Raw genomic sequence first — 6,410 nt, 5'->3', positions numbered from 1 at the left:
GTGTCATGTCAGTCTTATTCAACCCCCTTCAAATAAAGTGTTACCCAATTTGTTTTAACATTTGAATATATTTGGAGAAAGTGGGCCCTCTCCTATTGCGTAAGGTGTATGTAGAATAATATTAAAAAAAAGGTCCCCCAGTAAATTATATAGTAGGCTTGACCAGTCATTGTTTCACTCATGATTTTGCCAGTATTTTCTCCAAGTGTTTTCTGGGTAAAATACACTAACAAAGTTGAAAAATATAGTATCAATAAGTGATGGTTTTATCTAAATGTTTATTATCAAACAACATCAAAGATAAAAGTTTGTTCTCTTCAATTTTTCAGTCAAGGAGAGAGAGATGGAAGTCCAGAAGAAAGAGCTGGAAAATTTAAAACAACAGCACCAAGGTATTTAGATAATGATAAACTGACTTACAAAAATGAATATACAATAACGATATCATCTTGTTTTATCATTTTTGTGTCACCTAAAATTTCTCTCATCTCAAACTCAATCAGATTGAACAACTAAAACCAATTAAGCATTTTATGGGTTTCAGCTGATATAATAATTTCATAAAATCATGACAATGATGATTCAGTGATCATTATGACTCTTTTGTTTGTATGATTTCAGCTCAAGCAGAGGAACTAATCAGTGTTAAAGTCAAGGCAAACAACACAGGAAACGAAGTGGAGATTCTGAGGAGAGAAGGAGAAGGTTTGTGAAATTAAAAATAAACTCACTGTCGCATCAATACTGTCAGTCACCATAAGGCTGATTTAAAAAATAAAGATCATTAAGTTTTAAATTGTTTGGATACTAGTACATTTTGAATGACTTTAGGATTTAATTTGATCTTGTAAAAGAAGAAGAGAGACAAATGTTCTGAAGATAATGCTGACTAATGTGGATTCTTTCAAATCTAACAAATTGTTTAGATCATAAGTAACTATTTAAACCTGATCTGTTTAAGTTTTGACCTCGCAGAGAGTCGAGTGGCTTTCTCAGCCTCCTTGATGGACTCAGGTAGTGGACACATTGGACCATTTAATGCACAGACGAATCTGGTCTTCAGGCGTGTTGTTGCAAACATTGGAAATGCCTACAATCCAAATACAGGTACCAGAATTTTTACATAATGATTGGTATTATTTATGGAAACTATAAAATTGAACTAAAACATAAAAACGTGTTCAACAGGGTTTTTTATTGCACCAGTGAGAGGAGTCTACCACTTTGAGATCTTTATCTGTGGACATGGACATGCTTCACACGGTTCAGGTGCTGCGTTGTTCAAAAATGGAGAACATATCATTACTGCATATGAACATCAGGCTTCTCACACTGTTAAAGCTGGTAATAGTGCCACCTTGCTGTTAGAGGTAGGAGACGTTGTGTTTTTGCGTCAGTGGCAAAACTCAAGGATTTATGACGACCAAAATTATCACACAACCTTCAGTGGTCATCTGCTTTTCCCCATGTGAGGATCAAGGAGTCCAGATTTTCTTCAAGAAGAAAACGTTGCATCATCATAACATCATGTCTGAACTGAACTCTAAAAAGTGTTTTTGGCTGCTGTTCATTTCATGAACTTATTTACATTAATATCACTTAATGATCATCCAACTCAATTCATTAAGTTTATCCATCTCAATTTACTAAGTTATTATAACTTAATTCATTAAGTGTATTTTATATTACAAATTTAAGTCACTCTTACTCAAATCACTTATTTTTGTCTAATAAATGATTCAAGTCTTTTTAACTGCATTCTACAGAAAGTCAACTCAAGCGTTTAAGTTGTTCCAAACTAAAAAAAACTAAAATATCCAGAATTACATTATCACTAACAATGGACTTAAAATACAGCTAGAATTTAAATACTTTAAATGTTTAACACGTTATAATAGTTTTCCATAGATCCTGTACAGTTAAAAAAAGAAATGTTGAACCAAATTAATGCGTAAGAGTGGGAAAACATGCAGCAAAGGTCATCAGGCTGGAATCAAACCTGTGACAGCAACGCTAAACACTCAGGTCTCCCTATGAGTTGTGCTTCACCGCTGCACCACCTCAGCAGCCTGGTGGATGGAGGATCTGTCCCTGGTGAAATTTGGGTCATGACATCAGCTGTCAGATATGAACACAGCATTGAACTTAATTGTTTCAAATACACTTTTTAGAGAACTTTTTAAAACTTAAAAACTGGATAAACTTAATGAATTGAGTTGGATGATCATAATATATAGAGTTGGTTATACTTAGTAAATTGAGTGGGATGAACTTAATTGAATTACTTGTTACCAGTTGAAGCAATTCAATTAAGTTGGTTCAACTAATTTCTTTTTACAGTGTGGTTAAAAAGCATTATTTCTTTTTTATTTTATTTTATTTTATTTTTTACATTGTTAGAAGTTTTAGATTTTCTGTTTCCCTGGTATTATTACACCAAACCAATCCTCAGCAGCCGTGATTGGTTGATTCCTTGTTAAAAATGTTATTGTGTTTATTTTAGCAACATCAGGCATAAGAAAACCAACAATAAACTTTCACTTTTTTAGAGCAAATTCTTTACCAGAAGAAATGTTGATTTGTTTTAATAGAATCTTTTAGTGTTTTGCAACTTTTTATTTTAAAAGTAAAAATCATGTCTATCTTTGATTGAAACATACTTTTGTCCTTTTTCAATATCAAAGTCTAATAAAGTCTATTTAGAAAATAATATATTTTTAAATAGACTTAAGTGTATTACTGGAGGCAACAAGAGAAGGTGACATTATGTAGGTACTTTGACGACCAGCACACCTTGAAGGTGTGATCACATATTTAAATGCAATAAATTAGAGAATGTCCTGATGATGTTGTTATAATTGCAAATGTTGTTTTCATTTGCTGTAAGATGAAAATCATCATAATTAACACAAACAAAGGTGTTTCAAACTATTATAATCCAATACAAATGTTAATGAACCTTTCACTCACATCTATGTTAAGCTTTGCATAAAAAATAACATAAGGGTCGAGGTTTTAGTGCCAGACTTCAAAATACAAAACATTAAAAACTGCAAAACGGTAGGCATTTCTACAAAATTTATGGAAATGGTAACCATGGGGAAAAGAACAACAGTCTCACAATATTTTTGAATGTTCCTCTTCTTCACCTGATCAACATTAGGCAAAATGATAATTGTTTGGCTTATTCTTTGTTATTAGTTGCAACTAATAATAATAATAATAATAATAATAATAATAATAATAATAATAATAATAATAATAATAATAATAATAATAATGTTACTGTGACAGCAAATAGCGGCCAATTTACAGTAATTTACCATACAAATTAGTTGGATGGCAACTAATTTGTAGATTTTTTTTAGATGTTACCTTTCCTTGTTGTGTGTTTTCCATGGGGTGGATATTTCTATTTGTGCATAAATATACTTAAACAATAGTGCCATAATGCAGAGCAAAATTCTAACTTGTTCTGACAATAATGAAATAATGTATTGTATCTGATGAATTTGTTTGAGCAGTTTGGATTTAATTAAAAGGCAAATCATTGAAAGAAGTCAACCAGAAGGCCATTTCCCCAAGGCAGTGTGGATAACTGTAAAACAAGAAGACTTCACTCATCAGGTAAAGGCTTCACTGGTGAAATTAAAACTGCACTTAATCAGTAAAAAATGTCATTTACATTTGGTGGGAAAACATTAATAAAGTCTTCACCTCCTTATGAGTCACACAGAAGATATAATGAGGAAGCAAAGACAAATTAAACTTTGACCCAAATCCTAGTTTGGTAGGACGGGATGTGCATAAATCTGACATGACACTGTCATAAACATGAAGGAGTCTTTGTGAATAAATATGTCTGTTGTTGTGGAGTGTCAGTTGGTAAATAATGACACTTCTCATGCAAAATTGGATTAAAAGTGTAAACAGTCATCATTTACCGATTGACACTTCATGACAACATTCACAAACATTCATGAAGACTCCTTAATGTTCATAACAGTTGTTATATCACGTTTATGACAGTATCATGCACACCTTGTCAAATAAAGTGTTACCTCTATATGTATATTTTGTGCAATATATAATATTCCTCCAAAAGATTTCATTAAATACATTTTTTTTTTTTACTTTTGTATTTAGATGATGGTAGCCTTCTTGTAATTTTTTATTTGAAGGTTGCAATCTACATTTCTAAATGGTAAATCTAAGGGTAAAATTCTTATCTTCTACATGATTTCTGACAGTGTAAAAACATGTTGAAATGATTATTTGGACAATCACAGATGAACAAAATAATATGAAATTTAGAGTCAAGTTCTATATTTTAAATCTTATCAGCTGTACTTGTACACACACGATACGTATAAAATTCTGTGATGTTTGCCACAGAACCTTCATTAACAACAAACAATGTCCAAAGTCCAATGTTTCAAGTCTAATTACAATCTGATAAGACTTACTTGGCCATTGTAACAGAAACTATTTAAGGGTTGGATTAAGGCAGAAAGCACAAAGTAGACCACCAGGTTCAGACTGAAAATGGAGACGTTGATGCTTTTCCATGCTTTGCTACTACTTTGTGGTCTCTCCGGAGCTCAGCTTGAGGCAGACCCCCACAGTGAAATAACTTCACATTTAAGGCAAACTGGATCACAGGTAGGAAACACAGAAAACCTGACAAATAATCAACAAACCTGCACACAGGACATCAACGCTGTGCTGAGAGAGATGAGCGCATCGTTGGCTGGAATGAAGGTTGATATGGAGTACGTGAAGAAAGATAATGAAGGTATGAAGGTCCAATAGATGAAAATCCTTAGGAATCACTGCTTTGAATAATCATGTTATTAATATAGAAAATACATTAACATTCACTATTTACCACAACAGCTAAGGCGCTACAACTTCAGTTCCAGAAGGAGGAGCTGGAGAAGCTGAAACAACAGCAACAAGGTATGAAAGAAAGAAAAATGTAGAAGTAAAACACTGGAATTTAAGTTTNCCGTAGTAAGCTAACACTCAGGCACTGAAGAGTCGACCAGCCGCTTCTTAAATACTGCACCGCAGTCATCTCCAAATAGACAACAGGTGTGTCTACCGGATTGGAGAACGCCTCTCCAGGGACCCAAACCACCCGACGACACCTGGTGGAAAAGGAAGGAAGCAGCAGGCGCACCCAAACAAACAAAATCCCTCAAAAAAAAAGGAAACAAAAATGAAACAAAGCTCGGGTCATAACAATATCTTCATTTGCTGTAAGCTGAAAATCATAATAATTAACATAAATAAAGGTGTTTCAAACTATTATATTCCAATAAAAATGTTAATGGATGTTTCACTCACATCTTTGTTTGGCTTTGCATTAAATAACAGAAGGGCAGAGGTTTTAGTGTCAGGTTTCAAAATACAAAACAATATAGAAGTGCAAAAGGTAGCCATTTGTCCTAAATTTGTTGAAATGGTAACCAAGGGGGAAAATAACAACATTCTCACAATGTTTTTGAATCTTCCTCTTCTTCACCTGATCAACATGAGGCTTTGAAAATTAGTCGGGTGTAAAGTGTTCATCATAAACTGAAAATTTCTCCATTGCCCTTAAATACGTGATTGTTGTCTTTATGCTTTATTTGTTATGGGGTTGCAACTAAACATAATAATAATAATAATAATCATCATCATCATAAAAACAATGTTACTGTGACACCAAATAACGGCTAATTTACAAATTCGTTGGATGGCAACACTTTGAAAGAAGAATTTTTTTTTAGATTTTACTTTTCTTTGCTGTCTTTTCCATTGGTTGGATATAGTGTGCAATGTTAGATTCAAAGTGTAAGATACTTCCCTTATTAAAATAAATATGTGGAATGTCATCATCTGTTCATCTTACAATGTGTACTTTTTTCTGCTTGTGTATAAAAGTGTTTGGACAATAGTGCCGAGTACAAAGTTCAAGCTTGTTCTGATATAACGGGATGTAGTATTGTATCTGATTGATTTGTTTGAGCAATCTGGATTTAACTAAAAGGCAGTGTGCAGCGTTAGGTTTTGGAGCAGGATGACAGTGACTTAGCAGTGCAGCTGGCAGCTCGTTTCTCTGAAGGACAGACAGTAATAAAGAGGAGAAAAGCAGAGAAACTGGTCAGAGTTCTGAGCTGCAGTTTTGCGCCAACAGTGTAAAACACTGGAACTACTTAATATTAGCTTGGTGTGATGTGAATTTTATTTTCTGTTTTAATTAAAAAATAATAATAAAATTCACACGCTGTTAATGGTTTACATCTTTTGACGCATTACCTTTTTTATTCTTTTCTGTTGAGACAAAACATTTTTTTTATTGATTAAAAAATTATAATTTTTTTATAAAATGTCTTTTATAAAAAATATACACATATGTTTTAATG

This window comes from Poecilia formosa, unplaced genomic scaffold, assembly GCF_000485575.1.
Source record: "Poecilia formosa unplaced genomic scaffold, Poecilia_formosa-5.1.2 Scaffold56, whole genome shotgun sequence".
NCBI lineage: Eukaryota > Metazoa > Chordata > Actinopteri > Cyprinodontiformes > Poeciliidae > Poecilia > Poecilia formosa.
Note: the sequence above shows the minus strand (reverse complement) of the source record.